General features: G+C 43.8%; 1 protein-coding gene and 1 pseudogene across 1 annotated transcript in view; one reads left to right on the top strand and one right to left on the bottom strand.

Annotated features, from left to right (window-relative positions):
* MYO3B (myosin IIIB) overlaps nucleotides 1–26,050 on the bottom strand; it is a 2,563,893-nt gene that overhangs the window by 2,211,609 nt on the left and 326,234 nt on the right. The window lies entirely within an intron of this gene.
* LOC144824859 (small ribosomal subunit protein eS6 pseudogene) lies at nucleotides 11,000–11,777 on the top strand (annotated as a pseudogene).

A 26,050-nucleotide genomic window follows, 5' to 3' on the forward strand; every position in this document is an offset into this window, starting at 1 on the left:
TATACATAGACATGTGATGCAAACGTAACAGAAGTGTCATAAACGGGGCGGAAACATGGAGGGGGCTACCTGAGCAGCTGGGACCTCTGACCTAGTGGTGCGCGCAAATGGGCAATGACGTGTTACCAGGGAGAACTGGGGGCTATGACTTCTGTGCTAGAAGAGGAGACTAAAGTCTGGAGTGTCAGAGCGACATGTACCCAAGGCATATCTGGTATCTGGTGTTTAGAGTACATGTTGATAGAATCCAAAAGTTATCAGGGCAAAAGCTAATAGACTTTAAGACTGGTGCATACATAATACTACATGTATTGCGTGTGAGAGGAATATTCTATGAATATTAATACAGTATTTCTCTTACATGGAGACAGAAAGGCTAGACCATGACGGAAACTATTGATGCTATTCAGTAGCTTAGGAATGCAGAGAAGGAGGGCTGGACTGATAACTAGAATCATAACATACTCTTGGCAGACTGGGAGGCAGAGCCAGGCCGGGCCGGGCACTGCGAGGCAGGAAAGTAAGCTAGGGGTCAGGGATGCAGGTGGGGGCTGTATCGCTCCTCGGAGAGGGTTCAGGAGACAGGAGCTGAATCTGAGTCTGGGCCCTTTTGAGGCCTAGAAACGGGGACAATTCAATGAATTAACGTGCACACTGTAAAATGTGGTAACGTAGGTTTACATAGGCTTAATATTCGTTGCTTTCACAAGGACTGGAAACTGGCATACTAAAGATGGACACAACTATAATTGCGTCTTTAATCGATCAGAGGGGAATACATGCATATCGATCATGCACATATAGCATAAGATGGGGAACACGTAGGCACATATAACATGGCAAAATTTACTTTTCCACAATATATACTTATGTTTTTTCACAGAAAAAAACATAGGTTACAGGACCGGATTAGTTAGGCTGACATTTCACTCATAAAAAAACAGAGAAATTCAGCAGCTATAGTTAGCTGAGCTGACTATAACTTGTGCCCCCCCAATGCACTGCTGATGACGTCACATAAGTAAGTAATATTTTATTTGCAGATTAATTAAAATCAATGCAATTTACATAAAATGTCTGGGTAAGAAAACATTTACAAGTTCAAATAATTGATTCATTATTAAGATTTCATAATTTTTGATGACAAGGGTTTTTTATTTAGCAATATGAAGAAATTGACGCTCAGTTCAACTGGCAGCTTTCTAGATCCTCATTTCAAGGTTCCCTACCCTGGAACTGCTATTGTCTTTCTTGGGTGGCCCATTTGGTGGAAGGAAAGTGTTCACTTGTAGAAGGAACTTGGCGGCCCTACAGGAAAGCTGAATTGATTTGCTGTTTATTAAAGTCGGAATAAGGAAGTGGGGAACCCAATATACCCTTGGAGGCTTGGAGGCTTTTAGCAATCAAATCAAATAAAAAGTAAAAGGTGCCTACAAGGGATTTTGTTTAAAGGTCCTTACTCTGATATAATTTAAATATAGTCACTTGGATGTTCAACCCCAACAGGTCTTGAACCTTTGAACAATCAATGCATACGCCAAACTATTTGAGATATACACATCTAATGAATGCAAAGAAAATTTCAAAGCCACAGGAATATCTTTTTTCAAGAAAATACAAAAACATTTTGTAGATAAAATCAGAAAGGGTACAATCAAATATCCCAAAACACCATGAAAGAGGATGTACAAATCCACCTACAAGTCATGAATGTATACATCTATTCCCAACCAAAATAATCTATGAAGTAACAGATCTGAAGACACAGAAAACAGTTACTCAAGTACAATAAATGCTCAGGGATTAAATGAAAAAGTCGACGTTTCTGTCTGTTGTGGCGTAATTTTCCGTCAGACCATCTTCAGGACGTACAGACGATTGTATAAAAAGACCCTTTAAAATTGTCAAATGTTCAATTTTTGAATCAGGCCGGATTTACCCAGAACAATCTGTTGAAGTCTTCCCTCTAGCACTAAATTGCTTATTGCTGTTCACAGAGAACGAAGGTGGAGAGAGCGTCAATCAATGCGCATTGTTCCACTAGACATGAAATCTCATAATTTTTATTAGTGCATTTGTACATATAGTTACTTTATCACCAAAGGAGTGTATTTAAACACACTGGTCATTTTTGTCACTATAAGATGGCCGCCAAAATGAGGATTCAAGTTTGCACATGAATATTCACCCATTTTCTATGTCTAGCACCATTACGTATATATGTTGCCTGGTAGAACATTGTCAGCGGCGTGAAAAAGGCTCAACGCCAAAACACGTAGGTGCTTGTAACAATATTTTTTCTGATGGAATAAATTTCACTTCCTGATTTTGAAGCCCATCGAGTGCCGTTTGCTTTCTCTGGAATTTATTTGATAGTAGGAGTATATATATATATATGTATATATATATATATATATATATATATATATATATATATATATATATATATGCAGGGGAAGGTCCTTTTAGTTAAAAAAGAACGGAGAGACACCATGGGGTACTTAAAAGAGGGAACTTGATTTCTTGAGCATGGGCATGACGCGTTTCGGCATACTGCCTTTTTCAAATGCCTGCTCTCACCCCAACACTAGCAGCAGTCCACAGAAGTACCCTCTTTCGCTCCGCCTTCAATGGTCATCCTGATTGGTCATCCGAGGTCACATACAGATCTGTAGTTTAAGTGGTAAACCACAGATCCCAGCATGCACTGCCACTGCATACAGAGTGTGTGATTCTTTTAACCACGGTGTAGTCCGTTGTAATCAGGTATTTTCACGAGCGCTGATCGGGGCTGCAGCAGGTAGGGTAATTGGAACAAAGATTCCCTGTCAAGTCCCCAAAACTCCTCAAACCAACACTTGTCCACTCCTACTTGTGGCCTGGAAAACTCAATACAGTGAGTGAGAATCCTCCGTGTAGTCACAGTCCGCTATCCGCAGTCGGCCAGGTACGAGGGCGGGTGTGGTGGGAAAGAGCATTTCACTACCATGAAAAGAGAAAATATCCCGAAGCTGTCCGGTTGGCTCTTTCCCACGCTGAGACGGGTCCCTCCAGAGCGCGCCAGGACTTGCACGCAAATAATGCAGGAGAAGGTCCTTTAAGTTAAAAAAGAACGGAGAGACACCATGGGGTACTTAAAAGAGGGAGCTTTATTTATTGAGCATGGGCATGACGCGTTTCGGCATACTGCCTTTTTCAAATGCCAGCTCTCACCCCAACACTAGCAGCAGTCCACAGAAGTACCCTCTTTCGCTACGCCTTCAATGGTCATCCTGATTGGCCATCCGAGGTCACACACAGATCTGTAGTATAAGTGGTAAACCATAGATCCCAGCATGTATATATATATATATATATATATATATATATATATATATATATATATATATATATATATATATATATATATATATATATATATATATATATACATACAGTAGTCACTCTATTGTTATAGTTACCATTCCCAGAAATATGGATTTCTCAGATTTTTGCTTGCTAATAACTATGCCACTGTTTGGCAAATCTCCACGAAACATTCTAGAGTTATTGCTTTTTCTACATTGGCAAATGATGCAAAGTTTCGTGTTGATTCATGAAGGGGATGAAAAGAAAAGAGGGGGTCCCAAAATGCGTTTTTCCACTAATGCATTTTCTGTAGACATTTTAGACAGACATAGTGCCGAAATCGCCAGTCGAAATATAGAATGTGGGGTGGAAAGGATCCTTTTTGGTGATAAATGTAATTTGGTTAGTAGACTTAAAGTTATAAGGCATAAAATCCTAGTGATATATTGGGCCACAGTATACTGTAGTAATTTTGTGGTACACCGTTGTACATGCAGATGACATGGCAGTATATGATTGGGTGAAGAAAGCTCTTAGAAAATTGAAAGGCAGCCATGTTGTTTAACCCACACTTAGGGCCTGATTTAGATCTTGGCAGACAGGTTACTCCATCACAAAGGTAACGGATATCCCGTCCGATGAACGATAAATCCCATGAGATATATTGGGATTCATATTTCAACGGATGGGATATCCATCACCATTCCGACGGAGTAACCATCCACCCAGATCTAGATCAGGGCCTTAGTCTGCATTGTGGGTTAGAAGTTGACATATAGTGTCTAGTGGTTTTAAATGCCTAGGATGGATTGAGGCACCTGAGGTAAGTAAATAAAGGTAGGGGAAAAGTAGTTTTATTACTTTCAATTTTATGTTTAAATGTTTACGGAGTACTGCGGTACTACCTGTGGAAAAAGCGATTCTAAATAGTGACATTTCCCCTGACCTTCAACCATTCCTATTGGAATTAATGATCTACACTCTATATCACAGTTACTTTTCCTATGACCAACATTGGTATGCACAACTGTCCGGGATGGCGATGGGAAATTGCGCAGCACCGACCTATGCCAACATGTACATGGCAGAGTTTGAAAACGCGTTCATTTATGATAGCGACATTTGGAAAGACAACCTCAAATTATTTGTCCGTTATATAGACGACTTGTTCTTCCTATGGAAAGACACTAGAGAAAAATTGGAATCAGCGCTCATTGAATTGAACACCAAAGATGAAAGGATCCAATTAACCTGGCAAATCAGTTATCACATCATCAATTTCTTGGATGTAACTATTGAGCTCACCTGATTTATTCAGGAAAAACACCGATCGCAACAACACTTTGCACTACACAAGCTTCCATCAGAGCTCTTTAAAAAAACATCTTCCCTACAGCCAAATGTTACGTGTCTATTCTATTCTATTGTATTCTTTATTTGGTAAAGCGCAAAACAGCTGCCCCAGCAATGAGGCGTCCCGGCGCTAAAGAAGTCACAGCCCTAACCTAGAGGCGCAAGGTGAGGGGAGTTAAGGGGAGGGGAATAGGTAGGTTTTAGTAGCTTTTCGGAAAGCAGATAAGCTTTCTATAGAACGAATGTTAGGAGGTAGATCGTTCCATAATTTGCCTCCCAAAACCCTAAAGGAGCGGCCGCCCATGCGGCAGAGTTTGGTGCGAGGGACGCATAAAAGATGTTGGTTGGAAGATCGCAGATTGCGCGATGGAACATAAGTGGTGAGAAGAGGTCTCAGCAGTGTAGGACTGTCAAATTTAAGGATTTTGAAAGTCATGATAAGGGTTTTGAATTTAATTCTGGAGTCAACAGGTAGCCAATGTAATTTGCGAATAGTAGCTCTGGCCGAGCATCTACGAGGAAGGCCGATCAGGGCTCTCGCCGCGGAGTTTTGTACACGTTGCAGCCGTGCTATCTCTCCTTTGTTAGCGCCTAAAAGGAGAACATTGGCGTAGTCCAAACGCGAGAGGATGGTGGCTTGGATGATAAGCTGGCGGACTTTAGCATCGAAAAAAACCAGTATGTGGCTGAGATTTCTCAGCAAACCGATGCACGTGCCTGCGACTTTTTTGGTGTGGGTCTGATAGTTAAGTGAGGCATCCATCCACACTCCTAGATTTTTAACTAGGGATTTAGGAGGTGGTATGGTGCCTAAGGAAGACGGCCACCAGTGCTCATTCCAATGGCTGGTGTTTTTGCCAAGGAGTAGCACTTCTGTTTTACCAGCATTAAGCTGTAAACAGTTGTCCGTCAACCATTGGGCTACTGCGGAGAGACCATTTTTAAATCTAGAAGCCGAGACAGACGGACCTTCTGTCAGAGTAATGGCCAGCTGTGTGTCGTCGGCGTACGACACCAGTGTCAGACCCCACTCTTTGGCCACTGTTGCAAGAGGTTGCACATACAGATTAAAAAGGGATTGGCTCAACGCAGATCCCTGCGGAACTCCCTGTGCAATAGGATGAGATTTCGATGGAAAAGGGGGTGCTGAGACCCGGAACGATCTGTCTTTAAGGAAAGAATGGAACCACCTTAGAGCCAGGCCAGATACTCCGAATGTCTCCAGACGATCAAGAAGGATGTCATGGGACACCGTGTCAAAGGCAGCGCTGAGATCAAGAAGAATCAGCGCAGCGCTTTGACCGGCATCTAGGACCGTCCGGAGGTACTCGGTGGTGAACCAGGAGAGCAGACTCCGTACTATGGCCCGGTCTGAACCCATTTTGAGATGGGTCCAAGATGTTGTTCTGGACCACATGTTGGGACAGGATGCTGTTAACATGGGCTTCAGCGAGTTTAGACAGCCATGGAAGCAGCGAGATCGGTCGAAAATTTTCCGGTTTGGAAGGATCTAGGGAGGGTTTCTTGATGATAGGTGAAACCCATGCTTGCTTCCATGCAGATGGTACTACGGCTGATGAGAAAGAGAGATTTAGAATAGAGGCCAGGGAAGGTAGGAAGAGGTCTAGTGACTCCAGAAATTGAGCCGGACGCATGGGGTCTGACGGGGAGCCAGTTTTAATTTTACGACACAGTTTGATGAGGTTGTCGAAGGATATTGCTGGAATGTGGGTCATAATTGTGCAGTTGGGGAGGAGGTTGGTGCAATTAGCAAGGTTAGGGGAGTGTTGTGGGAAGGAGCTGTAGATCTTTTGAACTTTGTCGACAAAGAACGTGGCGAGCTCCTCACATTGCTGTGCAGAGGAGATATTGGGGGAGGGGGATTTGCAGCTCTGTAGTTCTTTGACAAGCTTAAAGACTTCTTTGGCGGGAGTGGGGCTTGAGTTGATTTTATCAGCATAGAAGGCGGTTCGTGCACCCCGGATGGCTTTGTGCTACATTTTTTGTTTAGCTAGATAGTTATTTTTGTCTTCGATGTTGTATTCTCTTCTCCAGAGACGCTCAGCTCTTTTACAGTCTTTGCGCATGGCTTTAAGGATGTCATTATACCAAGGATTAGTCGGTGTGCTACGTCCTTTCGTCCATTTCGCCGGAATAAGAGTATCCAGTCCTCCTGTGATCCAACTATGGAATGTGCTATAGATTGAGTCTATGTTTGAGTTAGTCTCATAATGGAATTCCCCAAGAGTGGCCTGAAGATCACTAGTGGAAAGTTTATGCCATGGTCTTTTAAGCAGTCGGACTGGTGCGTTTTTGTACGTAATTTTATTGATTAGAATAGTCAATTTAATGAGGTGGTGATCAGTCCATCCCATTGGTAGGGGCAACTCAGTTTTAGCCTCTTCGATGTTAGTGAATACTGGGTCTAAGGTGTGACCAGCTGACTGCGTTGAAGTGTGGATGAGGGAGTTGAGTTGCAGGGCGGAGAGGTCGGCAAGAAGATTTTTGATCGTGGGGTCAGTAGGTAGATCAAAATGAAGATTGAGGTCACCTAATATAGTAAAGTTTGCAGTTTTAGTCACTAAAGAGTTTGCTGTCTCAAGAAGAGCTTCAATGAATTTTGAGGCAGGTCCTGGTGGGCGATATATGTAGAGACCTGACATAGTGAAGTTAGGGTTAATAGTGATTTTGAAGTGAGCACATTCACAGTTGGAAAGTTCTTCTTTGGTGAATGTGCATATGTAAGTTTTCCTATAAATTACCGCAATGCCTCCACCTCTCCCATCTCTATTCAAATTTCGCATATGGTATTCATCTGGAAGCGTAAGATTAGGCATGACAGAAATGCCATCGCATAACCAAGTTTCACAGAGGAACAGGATGTCAGGGTTTTCATCCAGTAAAAGGGTATTAACTTCAGGATATTGTTTGGTGAGTGACCTAACATTGAGATGGAGGACGTAATAGGGGTAGTTGTAGGAGAGTTCTGGAGTTGTCGGATGCGGTAGGGGGTAACAGTGGTAAAATGACAGCTGTCACATTGGAGGCATGTTTGACCAAACGTACCTGTTAGATGGGCACAGGGCCGTCCCAGGTTACAGGCAAGTAGTTGTTCCTTGTCATAGTGACGGGGTGCTGATGCAGTCCGGCCAGGGGGACTGGCGAGAGGCGATGACTTGGCGATGACGGGCGAAGACGGGCTTGGCTTAGGCGCGCCCGCTGCACCCGTCCGCTGCGCGTCCGGTGGATGCGCATGTTTAATAGGAATAAAAAGGGGCGGTGGCGTGGCCTCAAAGTGGGCGTGGCCTCGCTGCACGCCGTCAATGGCGGTGGAGATTGGGTGTTTGCAGCCTCTGTGACAGCGCTAGCTCCGCTGTACAGAACGTTCAACCTGAAGGTGCCAGGAATCAAAGTAGGTTCGCTTTTTCTTAAAAACAACAAGATTAACAGTGACACAAAAGATTAAAAGGAAAGAACTAGCTCCCGGCTATTTTGCCTCAGGAGGTATGTGACTCTAGTACACAGCGCTCGTAGTCAGACGTATAACATCAGATTCAATGACTTACAACACCCGCATCAAAGAAATGGCCATAAGATTTCAAAACTGAGGGTACCCTCAAGAAGTTATATCTGAAGCCACTGAAAGAGTCAACACCATCTCACGCAAAACAGCTCTAACCCGCACCACCAAAAAAGAAGACAACAGGATGATAGTGGTCTCACAGTATTCCACTCAGAGTAACTTTTTCAAAAGATCCATCTTAAATCATTGGCGCATACTTGCAACTGAACCTGACTTTAAGGAACTGTTTAAGAATCCACCAATTTTTGCGTACACACGAGCATCTAACTTGAAAGAAATTTTATCAAGAGAAACCAAGGAAACCATTGTTTACAACGGCACTCGTCCTTGCCACAACTGCAACAGTTGCAACAACATCATAAGGGGAAACACGATCAACCATCCAATGAAAGGAAACAACATCAAAGTGAATGTTAACGCAACATGCGATTCCATGAATCTCATCTACCTATTAAAATGCCCATGTGGTAAAATTTATATAGGGAAAACCGAGAGAAAAATCAAGATACGGCTCAATGAGCACAAGTCAAACATACGAACTAAAAATGAACGTTCCAACATAGCCATCCACTTTAATGAATTCAGGCATAACATTGCCCAATTCAAATTCATGGTACTTGAAATGGTAGAAAAAAAAGAAGGCAAAGGCAATAATAAAATACTATTGCAACGCGAGACCACTTGGATTTATCGCCTTCAGTCGCTGAAACCGTTCGGTCTTAATGACCGCATTGAACTTAGTTGCTATCTGTAAATATAACAACCTTTAATGCACTGTATCTTTCATGTATATTTTATTTATTTTTTAATTCATTTTTTTCTTGGTCAGCCATATGACACACCCTGTCATTTACACGCATCAACGTTTCAATTTCACCATTCATACCTGCACTACGAGCAGTAACATGGCCGCCACGATCAACATAGTTGACCCAGTCCCGTTTCTATGCTTATGACATCGCAAACTCCCGAACCGCACCTGTGTTTAAAACTTCCCCTCACGGGTACACATAGTAATCCTTAACCTTCACGGACCCATTGGGACAATGTGAACCCTCGACCCAAGACGACTTTATGCTTCACACGAAGTAAGTAAAATTAACACGTGATGATAGTCAACTTTCACGCACCCACCAACCACGCACCATTCAATGTTCTAACTCCCTGTTTTCTCCCATGAACAGATTGAACCTCAACCCATTTTCCACATAGCACAGACATAAGGAATTCCCGGTACGTTTTCCAAACCCCCATACAATACATAACGTGATGCAATTTTTTTATCGTTTTTTGCTAAACTTTATTTGTTCTTGACACTCAACCTGGCCAATGTTTTGTTTGTGATTACGAAATTGTATGATGTACCTCATTCTAAGATTCATGTAGCTGAAACGTATCACTTTCTTACCAACAGAGCTCCTCGAAAAAGGGCGTTGCCCGAAATGCATTGAAGCGTTTTGTGCTTCTCATGTAAAATGAACTTTTGAAACATTCATAATAAGGATATGAAATTAAATATCTACAAAATAAAAGATTCGGATACTGATAAACCTAAAGAATTTGTATAGTCATCATTTGAATAAACTTCACGGAGTCAGTTTGGATAGACGACCCATACGGTGTGCCCAATAGTAGGGACACACTCACTTCAGTGTGTGTGCAAACATTCTTATCAATTCAAGCGTACTTGGACGGTTACGCTACCTCAAGGAGCACCCAATATTTCAAAAACTCGCTAAAAAAAACTCTTTCAACAAAATCAATCAAACACAATACAAACGATCAGCTGTGCACCTAGCCACATTACAATTTCAACTACCTAGAAGGTACCATGGTACTTAAAAACATTTGTTTTGGAAAATTCAATATTTAAAACAATTAAAAATACACTGATTTTCCACAATTATAGTGCATGTCTAATGTTTTACATATATAATTAAAAAAAAGTTTACTGAGTACCACAATACTACCTAGAAAGTACTGCAGTACTTACACATTTTTTAAAGGAAATATTTGTTAAAATTAGAAATATACTGTACAACACTATGGGGTCCATTACGATGTCGGGCGGTTTGCCTCCGCCAGGCTGGCGGTGGCCACCGCCGGCCCGGCGGAGGCAAACCGCCCGACATCGCAAGCCCAAATCCCCTCCGCCAGATTAGGATGGCGGAGGGGAAGGCGGCGGTGAGAAACACCGCCCGCCTGTTTTCCGCCCCGGTCGCCTTGGTGGCGGTGTCTGTAAGACACCGCCCGCCATATTACAATGGGCTGTGAGACAAGCCTTTCCCGCCACGGAAAGGCAGGCGGTCTTCACTCTGGGGGCCCCCTGTGGGCCCCCAGAGTGAAGGACAGGGGGCCCCCAGAGTGAAGGACAGTAGGGGGGTGCACACGGTGTGTGGTACCCCCCTGCATTTGCATAATGAAAGCGGCAGGCACCGCGCGGTGCCTGCCGCTTTCATTATGCAAATGGCGAAAAGCATTTGCAGCATTGTGGCGGGCTGTGCAGAGAGCACTGCCCACCACAATGCTGTAAATACAGGATGTGCCCGCCACTGTGGCGGGCACATCCTAATCTCACCCCCGGGACCCCCGCCCTTATGGCGGGCGGTCCCATTCCCCACTATGGTGACGGGCGGACAAAGTCCGCCCGTCATCATAATGACCCCCTATATTTTACAAATATAGTGTACGACTATGCTCTTTCCGGCAGCGGATCTCAGGCGAGCTGCGAGATGAAGCTCAACATCTCCTTTCCGGCCACTGGCTGCCAGAAGCTCATCAAAGTTGACGAGGAGCGCAAACTCCGAACTTTCTATGAGAAGCTTATGGCCACCGAAGTTCCTGCTGATCCCTTGGGTGATGAGTGGAAGGGATATGTTGTCCGTATCAGCGGTGGCAATGACAAGCTGGGGTTTCCCATGAAGCAAGGTGTCCTGACCCACACTCGTGTCCGGCTGCTCCTTAGCAAGGGGCACTCCTGCTATCGCCCAAGAAGAACTGGAGAACGCAAGCGTAAATCTGTCCGTGGTTGCATTGTTGATGCCAACTTGAGCGTGCTCAACTTGGTGATCGTGAGGAAAGGCGAGAAGGATATTCCTGGCCTGACTGACAACACTGTCCCCCGTCGTCTTGGTCCAAAGAGAGCGCGTAGAATCCGCAAGCTCTTCTTCAGCCTTTCCAAAGAAGATGATGTCCTCCAGTATGTTGTGAGGAAGCAAGAAACCTAGAACAAAGGCACCCAAAATTCAACGTCTGGTGACTCCTAGAGTGCTGCAGCACAGGTGCAGGCATATAGCTCTGAAGAAGCAGCGCACTAAGAAGAACAAGGAGGAGGCATCAGAGTATGCCAAACTTCTGGCCAAGAGAATGAAGGAAGCCAAGGAGAAACGCCAGGAACAGATTGCCAAGAGACGCCAGCTGTCTTCACTGAGAGCCTCCACCTCAAAATCTGAGTCCAGTCAGAAATAAAACAAGCAAAATAAACTTTATTTTTTGTGGTAAATAAATAAATAAATAAATAAATAGTGTACTACTATGTATATTTTTTTTTTCTTTTTTTCAACGCCGAAGCCGCCGGACAGCGAGCCACACCAGCCGACCTATCCAATTCCGGGCTTAACACAAAATTGAAATCACCCCCCCACAACAATCTGGAACCCACATACTGTCTGCACAAGTCTGCTAGTGAGGAGTAGAAGGTAGGGGTGTCATAGTTGGGACCATAGACATTTACAATCATTAAATCATGACCCTTCCCAACACAGCGTACAATTAGGTAACGACCTTCCTGATCCACAACCATCTGCGACAACTTCAGCTGAGCTTTAGGGTTAGCCCAAGTGATCAACTACTATGTATATTTAACGTTTTACATCTTTATTTATTGTTTTTCCTGTAACTACCACATTACTTTCTAAGTACTAGAGTGGTACTCCATAAACCTTTAAAAAACAATATATTAAATAATAAAACTACTTTTCCTTACCTTTACATACTTGCCTACATTGATTCAGTCCTTCCAAAGCACTTATAATAGAGTAGCACAAAACATTTCCACTTAAGACCAAGAATGCAGAGTAAATGTGGTCGAAACAATATGGCTGACACAAGGAGATGACGGATGGAGCACTGAAACTTTTCAGACACTTACCCCCAGTCACAGATCTGGGTTGAATACATCATCATTCTTTAGCTCACTTTGCCACCTCAGTTCAGACCCAGCTATATGCAAATCAGTCTTGACCCTGTGCCTCATGGGAACAGTCCAGCCCAACTGCCAAGCTAGGTCTTCCCTGAACCGGAAACAAGCATCGTGGGACCGGTTTCTGGGTAGCACCCTTCATCAGTCAGGCTACCAAATTTCATCTAAATATATAAAGCCAATTTCCTGATATGTGGGTTTAAACTACACTGTATGGCACAACATGCCACTCCACTCCACTGTGCAACACACCACTCCATTTTATGACACAGCATTTCACTCTAAGACACACCACTCCACACTACGACAGTCCACTCCACTCTATGACTCTATACACTACTCCAAAGTACAACATGCCACTCCACTCTGGGACACGCCACTCAACTTTACGCCACTTCACTATATGCCCTCCACTCTATTGCACCTCCACTTTATGCCACTCCACTCCACATTATGCTAATTCCAGTCTATGCCAGTCCACTCCATGCCATTCCAATTTAGGTTACTACACCCTATGCCACTCCACTCAATGCCACGCCACTATATGCCATTCCACACTTTGCACTCCTAGCCAATCATCTCTATGCTATTCTACTCTAAGCTTCTCCAATCTATGCCAATCAGCTCCACTCTACTGTACACCACTCCACTCCACTCTATGCCACTTGACTATACGTTATTCCACTCTACTCTAAGCCACTCCACTTTACTCTACGGCACACCACTCCACTCTATGCCACTCCACGCTATTCCACTCTTCCATACTCCATTCTACGCCACTCTATTGTATGCCACTCCACTCTATGCTATTCCATTGTATGCCTCTTAACTCTGTGCCACTCCACCCTACGTCACTCCACTCCACTCCATGCCACTCAAATCTGTTAGTACACTCTACCCAGCTCCACCCTACGCCACTCCAATCTACTCTGTGCTATTTATTGACACTCCACTCTACACAACTCCTCTATATTCTATTCCATTCTATGCAACTCCATTCTGCGCCACTCCCCTCTACGTCACTCCACTCTATGCCACTCCACTCCACTCCATCCTATTCCACTCTACGCTATTCGACTCCACCCACTCTACTCACTCCACTCTACACCATTCTAGTCTATGCCACTCTGCTCCAATCTAATGTATGCCACTCTATGCCACTCCACTTTACGCTATTCCACTTTACACCACTCCACTCTGTGCTATTCGACTCTACCCCACTCCATTCCACACCACTCTACTGTACCCCACTCCATTCTATTCTAGTTGACTCTATGCTATTCTACTGTATGCCACTCTCTATGCCATCCTACTCTATGTAACTTCACCCTATGCCACTTTAGTATATGCTATTCAATGCTATGACACTACACTCTATGCCACTCCACTCTATGCTATTCCACTTGATGCCACTCCACTCTATTCTACGCTTTCTACTCTATGCCACTCCCCTCTATGTCACTCTACTCTATGCCACTCTCGCAACTCCACTCTATGCCACTGCACTCCACTCCATCCTATTCCACTCTACGCTACTCGACTCTACCCACTCTACTCACTCCACTCTACACCATTCTGGTCTATGCCACTCTGCTCCAATCTAATGTATGCCACTCTACGCCACTCCACTTTCCGCTATTTCACTTTACACCACTCCACTCCACAACACACCACTCCACTCTGTGCTATTCCACTCTACCCCACTCCATTCTACACCACTCTACTGTACCCCACTCCATTCTATGCCATTTGACTCTATCCTATTCTACTGTCACTCTCTATGCCATCCTACTCTATGTAACTTCACCCTTTGTCACTTTAGTATATGCTATTCAATGCGATGACACTCCACTCTATGCAACTCCACTCTACGCAATTCCACTATACACCACTTCACTCTATTCCACTCCACTCTATGCTATTCCACTTGATGCCACTCCACTCCACTCCACTCTATGCCACTTTACTCAATTCTACTCTTTCCACTCTATGCCACTCGATTTTATGCTACTTAACACCAATTTACTCGACGCTATTCTATTCTACACCACTCCACTTCATGCTACTGCACCATACACCAGTCCACTCTACGCTATTCCAATGTACACCACTCGACTCTATGTCACCCGACTCTATGTCACTCCACACCACGACACTCCACTCTACGGCCCTCCTCTCTATGCCACTGCACTCTACACTATTCAACCCTACGCCACTCCACTCTAAGCCACATGACTGTACGGCAGTATACTCTACTCCACTCTATGCCACTCCATGCTATTCCACTCTACTTCACTCAACTCTATGTCACTCTGAACCACCCAAATCTATGCTATTCTACTCTACACCACTCCACTCTACACCACTCCACTCTATGCCACTCCACTTCATGCCACTCCCCTCTATGCTGCTCTACTGTAGTCTACTTCATTCTATGTCACTCCACTCTATGCCATTCCACTCGATCCAACTCCACTCTTTGCCACCCTATTGTATGCCACTCCACTTAATGCCACTCCATGCCCCTCCACTGTAACACACTGTACGACACTCTCTATTCCACATGACTATACGCCCCTGCAATCTATACTGTATGAATGTATGCCTCTTTACTTTAAGACACTCCACTATATGCTATTCTAATCCATGCCACTCCACTCTACACCACTACATGCTATTCCACTCTACACCACTCAAATTTATGCCACTCTACACCACTCCATTCTGCACCGTTCCACTCCACGCCACTCCACTCTAAGCCACTCAACTTTATGCCACTCCACTCAATGCTATTCCACTCTACGCTATTCTACTCTGCGCCATTTCACTCTATGCCACTCTATTGTACGCCACTCCACTCTGCAGCACTTCACCCTATGTCACTCTACTCTATGGTATTTCACACTATGCCACTCCACTTTACTGTTTGCCTCTCCACCCTATGCCACTCCACCCTTCAACTACTCCAGGCCCCTCCACTGTAACACACTGTACGACACGTCACTCTGTGACATGACACTCCACTCTACTGTACAACACACCACTCCAATCTATGCCACTTCACTCTACTCTAAGACACGCCATTCCACTTCACATTACTCGACTCTAGGCCACTTCACTCTATGCTATCCCACTCTCGCCACTCCACTTTAGACTACTCCATGCCCCTCTACTGCAACACACTGTACGACACGCCACTGTGTGACATGGCACTCCACTTTACTGTACGACATACCACTATATTCTATGCCACTTCACTCTACTCTAAGATACACCTTTCCACTCCATACCACTCCACTTTATGCTACTCCATTTTATGCTGTTCCACTCTGCGCCACTCCACTCTATGCCACTCTACTGTACGCCACTCCACTCTATGCTACTCCATTATATAGCACTCCACACTATTTCACACTACTCTATGCCACTCCACTCTATGGTATTTTATGCAATGCCACTCCACTCTACTGTTCGCCTCTCCACTCTATGCCACTCCACTTTAAACTACTCCAGGCCCCTCCACTGTAACACACTGTACGACACGTCACTCTGTGACATGACACTCCACTATACTGCACGACACAGCACTATACTCTACCCCACTTCACTCTACTCTAAGATATGCCATTACACTCCATAGCACTTGACTCTAGGCTACTTCACTCTATGCTATTCCACTCCCCACCACTTAACTCTATGCTAATCTACTGTACACCATTCTACTTTCTGTCACTGCACTATAAGCCAGTCCATTCTACTCTATTCCTCTGTACGCCACTCAACTCTACTCCACTTGACTCTTTGCCATTTCAGTCTACAACACTCCACTTTACGCTATCCCACTCTACGCCACTCCTCGCTATTCCACTCTACACCACTACACACTCCACTACTCTACACCACTCCACTCCATGCTAACTTTACACCACTCCACTGTACACAACTCCACTCTACATGATTTCACTTTATGCCACTCCACTCTAAGCCACTCCACTATATGCCACACCACTGTATGCTATTCCAAGCTATGCCACTCCTCTATGCCACTCCACTCTATGCCACCCACTCTACCCTATTCCACTCTACGCCATTCCACTGTAAGTTATTCCACTTTACACCACTCCCCTCTATGTCACTCCACTCCACATCACTCTACACCATTCTACTTAACTTCACTCCACTCTACGCCACTCCACTCTATGCTATTCCACTCTATGCTATTCCAGTCTATGCCACTCCACGCCACTCCACCCATTCAACTTAATGCCACTTCACTCTACACCACTCCACTCTACGCTATTACAGTCTATGTCACTTCACTCTACGCCACTCCCCTCCACGCTATTCCACTCTATGCCACTCATACCACTCTACCGTATGCAACTCCACTCTACTGTATGCCACTCCACTCTATGCCATTCCACTTCACGTCACTCCACTCTATACCACTCCAATCTATGCCGCTGTATGTCATTCATTTATCTTTCTCTACACACCAAACTTAAACTGCACAAACATTAGAAATTCCAAAGATATAGTTATACCATAAATGAATCATTTTCCCACCACCTTCAAATTACTATAACCCGCACACCTCTATACACACTGTTGTCAACTCACTAGAAACACTACATTAACTATACCTCATTCCTTTATGATGCACTGCTTATGCCTTTTCATATTACATCACTTTATACCATGTGAAATCGTAGCATTTATAACAAAACTTATAACATCTCAAATTATTTCATTTTTGAGAACAGTGTGCATGGTAAAGTGGTAAGGGAACTGCTACATGTGGTATTTTATTTTAAAAAAGCACTGCTAAACATTGCGTCACACTCGCTGGACCCACAGGCTGACCCAATGTACACCCCTCTGGCAGGGCACTTAGCTCCAAGAGGGTAGTGGGCTGCAAAAGTTTAAATCATGGGATCTTATTCGAATCTCACAACTTGGGGATGTCCGGGCTAGCGGCCACATGTGTTCATTTCAAGACCTCCAGACCCGTTCCTCTCTCCACCCATACCAATTCTACAAATACTTACAGCTGCGACATGCCCTCCTTGCGCATATCACAGACAATACTACGATCCCTGAGTGTAGCCTTCCCGAGGCACAGACTATGCTGGGTGACGTGGGCAAAGGGGGTATTTCCCACATTTACCGAACTTTGGTCAACAACACCCCCACTACACTGTACAAGCTAAGAGATCAATGGGAAGAGTGGGTGAGTCCCCTTGACGAGGAAGACTGGCGTGACGCCGTCATGGCGCCCAAGACGGTCTCTGCGTCCACCAAACTCAGAGTGATCCAACTATACTACTTGCACGCTGCATATCTCAGCCCCTGCGCCTCCACCGGGCGGTCCTGTGCCCGGATGCATCCTGTGCGAGGTGTGGCCATACCCCAGCCGATTTTTTCCATATGGTCTGGTCATGCCCCCATTTGTCGTGATTCTGGGGTGATATCAAGGAGGAGCTCACAGAAGTCCTGGGTTGGGTGGTTCCCCATGACCCATGTCACTCCCTATTGGGGATCACAGATGGGTTGGATGGGTCCAGAAACTAAAAACTATTTTTTAACACAGCCATGATTGTAGCTAAACGTTACATAGTGGCGGCGTGGAAATGTCCGGACCCACCCGGCCCCGGGAAGTGGTGGAGAGGGGTAGACCGGTGTACAACCCAAGAAAAAACCCTGTATGCAGCACGAAGATGTCCCAAGAAACACCGTAGGGTGTGGGGAAAGTGGCTGGGCACTGGGAATGATTAAAATACTCTGCTCAGTTATTATATCTGTGTATACCTTCAGAGGACAGGACTCATGAGATGTTATGCCCCTGTAAATGCTAATGATTCATCATTTTCCGTGTCTAATGCTAATTTGCTGTTTGCTTTTCAAAACAATAAAAATTGATTTTCAAAAAAACCAAAACTCTGCTAAAACCAAAGGTTAAAGTGATGTTATGGTTAGCGTAGGTCATAATACATTATTATATGTTTAAAATAGCCTTAGAGCTTGGTGGCCAAAGGCAGTGCTTATGACCTCACAATGGGCCAGATGTAGGTAATTTTAATTTACCACCTCTTAAATACCGATTCATACCGAATCGGTATTTAAGAGGTGGTAAAATAGAGGGGGGGAGATGTAGGTATTTCAGATTCGGTAAATACCGAATCGTTAAGATTCGGTATTTACCGATTCTGTAAATACCGATTCGGTATTGCCCATTGATTCCTATGGGCCTTGCAGCCCATAGGAATCAAGGGGCAATACCGATTCTGTAATTACAGAATCGGTAAATACCGATTTTAGCAAGGGTGCAGGGGGTGTCACTTTGACACCCTCTGGCACCCCAAAAATAGGCATGTGCGCCATGTGGCACACAGACATGCCCTAAGGGCATGTCTGTGTGTCACATGGCACAGGTGTGCATGCACACATGTGAATGCACACCTTGATTCGGTATTTTACCACCCAATTGGATTGGGTGGTAAAATACCGATTCTTAAAGCCCTGTGGCACTCTGACATGTGCCAGCTACATCTGCATTTACAGAATCGGTATTTTACCGATTCTGTATTTACCGATTCGGTAATTTTACCAAATCGGTAAATACAGAATCGGTAAAATACCGATTCTGTAAATGCATGCCCTACATCTCAAAATCCAATTACCGGTCGGTAACAGCCGAATTCGGCCGTTACCGACCGGTAATTGGCCACCTACATCTGGCCCAATATGTTTCTCAATAATTAAAATCTAAAAGCACAAGGCAATCGAATAACAGTACACACTCAAACCAATACATTATAATACATTCATAGTCCACATTCAAGTACAGGTTAGAAGTTCTTAACTCCACATGTACGTACCACCACGATATGTATATGGTCGATATCATGAATATGATGTTATTGACAGTAAATATAAAATGTCTTACTTTAGGTCCAAAGATCTAACCTGTTCTGGAATCAATTTCTAGGGGCAGGGATACAAGGCAGACATAGGAACAGAACAGACCGTAGCAGTTTCATATCTGATTTCTGTCAACATTTTAGTTATCCTAGACCCCTGACAGAACACAAAAGACAGACATAAGCTCATGCCTCCTAAAGGTGTCAGGTTTATGGGCTGGTAATGCACACCCTGTGGCATCCTGTGGCCTCCCCACTTGTTGTCTACTTAGGACTATCAGGAAATCAGATTTACGGGTATTTCATCGCAGGACAAAGAACCAACACACTCTTAATACCAGTGTTTGCCCTGAGGTGATTCCCATTTTGTAATGCTTTTTTATGTGGGTGACCCCCTGTGCCCCTGTTGCCCTCTCCAGCACCTACAACGGCAGAGCTGTTCAATTAAGTGCTGAAGAGCAGGCAGAGAAATCTCAGTTAGCATAATAAACAAGGCACAAAGTCTGCACACCAGGAAGTCAGAGAGACCCCCTCCAAGAAAATCTATCTTGCTTCAGTGGAAATCCACAATTTCTTCACTGTGAGTTGCAACTGCCTGGACCTGTAGAGAAGATCTGCTTTACCAGCACACAGGTGCATCTTGTTAGAAAATATATTTTTGAAGAACACAAAATTCTTGCTGGAGCAACTGGGATGATTCAACCAGGACTGTTAGAAGATGAACAGAAACCTTTAATACTTCTCCGCTAATGGAGTGACCCCACAAGAATAAAGTATTGTAGAAAACAATAAAACAATATGAGTATCTGGTTAGAGACACGAAAAAAGAAGGCTTAGCCAGAAAATGGAGAAAAGCTAAAGACAAAAAAACACAAATCAATCTGGAGAATGGTGCCGTAGATGTGTCTGGGAAATCAAGACCTGCAATACACATCCATCACAACAGACACTTCAAACTATTGAACTCTCTCCTTACCACCTGTAAAAGTGCCCCTCATCTCTCATATCATAAGATATTGCTAAACACAGCGACCTCCTGAGGTCACAGCGCCCCCGCCACAGGTCAGCACCCATTGCGGCCGCGCCAGTCGCACTGCCCTAAATAGGGCCCTGCTTCAGACGCATATTCAATAAAAAGAACATTAAGGCACCACATGATCAAACCCAGATAACTAACACCACAAATAAGAAAATCCTGCCAAACACAAGGGGAGCTACACAAAAACTGCATTTTGTAGTTTGTTAGTAGTACTATAGTAGTACTACAAATGTACTAAAAAATATTGTTCACAACAATAAGTGCGGCCTTTCAGCCTAAACTTCTCTTATATTTTTCTATGCGAAGATCCCTAAACTGACTGTGGTGTCTGTATACAGTTCAGTAGTAAATGCGCGGGGGACAAGGAGGAATACTTACTACTATAGAGGAGGGGATAAAGGAGGAGTATGAATTGGTTAAGGAAGGATTAGGTAGGGAGTTAGGGAGGTACATGCACACACCCAGAAAAGATTAAGCCCTTTCCTTTTCACAAACTGCACTTCTAAAGTTACTGCATCCAAAAAAGGACGGAAAACAGACATAAGTGTACTCCAGGTCAGAGCTGGAGTACGTCCAGCGCTACACATGGCTAACCAATGGTGCTACAGTCCCCTCCTATGGACGAGGAAGGGACTTAAAATAAAACCCCACAGACACTAATGTTAAATTAAATTACATTTTTTGAAATAGTTACAAATACAAATACATTTAATTTAATGTTAACAAAAATATCCTAAAATATTTTTTTATTTATTTTAACATATATTAATAACCTTTTTTAATGTAAAAAATAATGGAATATTAATTTTTACTAAAGTATAACTAATTTACTTTTCATTGACTGTATATATATCACTTTAATGCTGTAACTTTTTATTTTTTTCACAATTTAAAATAAATACAAAGAAATAACTGACATTAATATTTAACATAAAAATATATTTACTGATTGTTTTCAAGTTTAATAAAAAAAAATACTTTTCCATATACTTTACCATAGGTAGAGAAAAACATATTACAAATGTTATGTCCAAAAATATTGTAAATTAATTTAAATTTTCTATTATAAATGTAGAACATTTAAAAAAAAATGCTACAGCATGCAAAAAAATGCTACAGCATGGTTTGTGCATGACTGTTTGGCCGGCCCTCTTATTAAATGTAATAAGGTAACTCCAATGTTAGACTATGGGAGAGGTAGGCCTTGCAGAAGTGAAAAACACATTTAAGAGTTTTTCACTACCAGGATAAGTAAAACTTAAAAGTACATGTCTAACTTTTTAATTACACAGCACCCTGCCCCATGGGTTGCCCAGGCCCTACCCTAGGGGTGACTTACCCCAAGGTAAGTCACCCCTAGCTGACTTACCTAGGGGTGCGTCACCTAGGTAAGGCCCAAACCTTCCTGTATTAAAAAGGAAGGTTTGGGCCTGTCAAAACTTTATACACAATAAAGGTGTACTGATAGCATTTAATTTACAGGCCCTGGGCACAAGTAGTGCCACTTTACTAGGGGCTTACAAGTAAATTAAATATGCCAATTGGGTGTAAGCAAATTTGACCATGTTTTAAGGAGCGAGGACAAGCACTTTGCACTGGTTAGCAGTGGAAAGTACGCAGAGCACTAAAGACAGCAAAAACAAAGTCAAAAAGAGGCGGGTTGGAGGCAAAAAGTTAGGGGAAAACCATACCAAGAATGCCAGGTATAACAATGGGCCTGATAATTTTGGCAATATAGGACCAGGGAATTGCGAATGAGGGGACGATTTAAGCCTATGAACCTTTATTTCAGTGCATGATGACAGCCAGATGTGATTCCCGGTGACTCCATTGGCTTGTGTTGTGGGTCATTCAAAATTGGAGCTCAGCATTGGAAGACAGGAGCCAGTGAACAAACACCCCGGTCCTTCTGTGCTTGCCAGCTGCCATAGGCTGAGAAAGACTGTTATAGGTCAGCGGGCCTGCTGGTGACTTGCAGGAACCTAGTACCCAGCACTGCTAACATTGACTCTTAAAACCAAAGCTAGACTTTGTCACATGGGTACTGGGGTGTCCATATCTGGGAGTCACGTTCATTATTGAACAGGGAATAATCAACTCCACCAGAAGGGAAAGAGGGACTCTGGAATTTCACCGAGGATGACAGAAGTGTGCCAATCTTAAAATATGTGGGTGTTATTTGGTGTGTTGTTTCAATGGTTTGTGCTTTTACATTAAATGTCTTTGTTTTTCACGAAAGCAAGTATTTGACTAGACAATCAGTCTATTACCATTATTGCCTTTATTGTTTACACTTTGAGTCTTGTGCCTGTGTATATCTTTCACCTCCCCTCCCCCCAAAGAGTCTTGGAGTGCTCAGCCAGTGCTATCACTGAGTGTCAAGTGCAGAAAGGAGTAGAACTTGGCCCAGTTACTCAGGACTCATAGTAGGCTGTGCCCTGGATAGCAGGAGTAAAATGTCAAAACCCCTATGGTTGGACCCAGTAACACCTGTTTGCCCAGTGACCCTCTGAAAGATAATATTTATCACCCCATTTTCTTATCTCCTTTTTTCAGCACTGATCTCTCTTGTTTCTTCTCATATCTTCGTAGCTGCTTTGAGTCTGTATCCGGGGTGGACCAAAGGTCTTAAATTCCTCCTTTACTTTTTGAGGTTTCACAAGACTTAGTCATTATGCTCCCTATGGACATTAGAGCTGCCAACTTTCTTGCCTCTTTCAGAAAAGACCTGAAAACGTGGTTATTCTTAAATTAATTCTTCTCCCCTTTCATTCCCCAAGGCTTATGGTCAGGTTAGCGCCAAGACACCTCCGGGTATTCGTACGCTTAAAAGTTATATGAACATAACATAACATCAGAGCTCTGATCTTTTCTTGTGGCGCCACTTACCTTGTAACAAATATTTCCTTGTTTGGGCTAGTTCTTCTTTTCTGTGCAACTGACTCAGATCTCACTTCTCTCTTATCCTATGGCTCCCCTCTGAATTAAACTATTTGAACTGCCTCTCTTAGTCTTAGGCTGAATGCCTTTTTATTACCACATTAGTTCCATAAAAACTGATATTTTATTCTTCCATGCTTCCCTTGCTAAAGGATGTTCCTCAAGGTGCAGGCTGGGAATTTTGAAACCCAAGTATTGATGGGACAGAATATTGTTACAACAATATTGAGGGACTCAATATCAAAGGTAAGTTTCTGTACATTTTTTAGACCTAACTACACATATACTTATGTTGGTGATGTATATATATTCAAGGTGTGTAGATGTGATATTAAGAATACTAAATCCGTATCTATCTTACTGTTATATATTCCATATAGGTACCCTGATATAGGCCCAGGTGACTTCATAACCCTCCACCTATATTCTTCCCTACATTACAATTATAACGGTTTACATGGACTGACCTTTTACCTCAATACGACACTGCATTCAGAATGCGGGTTTTGCCTAGTTCGAAATCTCATACATTATGCATGAGGATTCTTGGAAGCACAGCAGGACTACAGTCTCCTGTATAATATCTATGTATAAAGTTCATGCCTGACATCATCCTTAGACCAACACAGTAATACAGCGAGGTAGGACCCCAGGAGAGACCTATGGGTATATATACATCATATCTTGCTAAGATAGACAGAGGAGACCAGGACTTCCCAGCCGATAAACTGACCAGAGATGCTGAGGTTCCTGCATGCAGATACTCCAGCTCGCAGTGGTCTAACATCCCCTGTCCAACCCGAGACCAGGACAGGGACCCACAGTCTCTTACTTCAGGTAATGGGGTTGACTTTATCCTAGAGGTATTCTTGGCTTAACACCTACACACATGCTAGGTACACTTAGGTACATTTAGTTAGGGAGGTATCGTAGGAGTACACACCTTTTTATTATCATGTATTTTATATACTTGTATGTATTCATGATTACTGCAAGATGGTAGAGCTTTACCATCCGTTTACTTTCATAGTGCTTCTAATCCTATATATCTACTACTGTCTAACAGTTGTTGCAATTCATCTATTTTACACCAGAATAACAACTGTTCAATAAATACTTATTGAAAACGCCCAGCCTGTTTATTCTGTGTACCTCTCTAAGACAGACTAAGGGCCCTATTATAATGGCCGACGGACTTGCGTCCGTCCGCCACCCCTGAGTAAGAGGGACCGTCCGCATGGGCAGCGGCGGTCCCTCCATGGCAATTAGGATGTATACAATTGTGCTCTCGCTACTACAGAAAGTATTACAAACAGTACAATGACTGATGAGTATTCAAGGAGACAGAAGCAGATTCTTTGGTGTGTTCTTGATACAGCAAAACGTTGGTTTATTCTCTCCAGATTCAAGTAATATAATGCAAGGCCGACACGTGTTTCGTCGTGTACAGTTGAGTCAACACGACTCTTCAGGGCTGATGATACAAGAAGTACATATACACAATCAGTAATGCCGTAGTCACATACTGCCTCCATGGCAATTAGGATGTGACCGCCACCCTGGCGGTCACAGCCTGTATTTTTTACATTGCGGCAGGTGCTGCTTGAAGCAGCACCCGCCGCAATGTAAAAAATGAAAGCAGTGCATTTGCATGCACAAAGCGGCAGGCACCGCGCGGTGCCTGCCGCTTCGCGCACGCAAAGGCAGGGGGATACCATAGGTACCCCCCATGTGCCCCCTCCCACCCCCCTTCACCCAGGGGGCCCGCTACGGAGCCCCGAGGTAAAGAACCACATGCTTTTCCTCGGCGGAGAATCAGCCGCGGAAAAGCATGTTTGCACAGCCATCCTAATATGTCTGGCGGTGTCTGAGAGACACCGCCACCATATTAGGCCTTTTCCGCCGCGGTTGTAAGCCAACCGCGGCGGAAAAGTGGCGGACTGAAACCAGGACCCACCAGCCATCCTAATGTGGCGGTGGGTCTTTGGTGGGTCCGCAGAGGATTTTCCGCATCCTCCGGGCCGGCAGTGGCTTCCGCCGGCCCGGAGGATGCGGAAAATCCTCCATCGTAATCAGCCCCTAAGTAAGCACGAGTGACTGAGAGAAAAGTAGTATATTGTTTCCACGGTCCTGATGGATCAGGGTTGTCATGTTTGATGGTTGCCAAGAACTATTCTCTCCTTGGTAAGAGGAGATTCTAGTGGCACTGTGAGCTAGCTGGTACAAAAGGCCAACATACCTGGAGGAGGTGTTGAGAATCAGTCTGACACCAATCCTACAGTGTATGCTGTCTGAATGCGCAGATCCTGCATCCGTTTTTTTAGGAACTACACAACATTACCAATCAATATTTTTCTTCTATACTGTGATAATGATATCCCCCATCCATAGACTTAGGTAGCTTGCCTAGCCAGTTAACTCTTCATGCCATAATGATAGAATTATGCAGATCGAACCTGTTTCTTAATCTCCCCTCTAACCAGTGAATTATTTTTAAAGCTTTGGGAAGTGTTCAATTATCCCAGGTTTGAGGAGGGGGTGACAGAACCAGGTAAAGCATTAGAGATGAACGCTTCCTTAAGTACAGAATCTCCTTGATGTGAAGCAGCAGATCTGTTTAGTAAAAGCAGCTTCCAGCTTAGCCAGTCTATCATTGCACACTGAAA

This window comes from Lissotriton helveticus, chromosome 3_1, assembly GCF_964261635.1.
Source record: "Lissotriton helveticus chromosome 3_1, aLisHel1.1, whole genome shotgun sequence".
Lineage (NCBI taxonomy): Eukaryota > Metazoa > Chordata > Amphibia > Caudata > Salamandridae > Lissotriton > Lissotriton helveticus.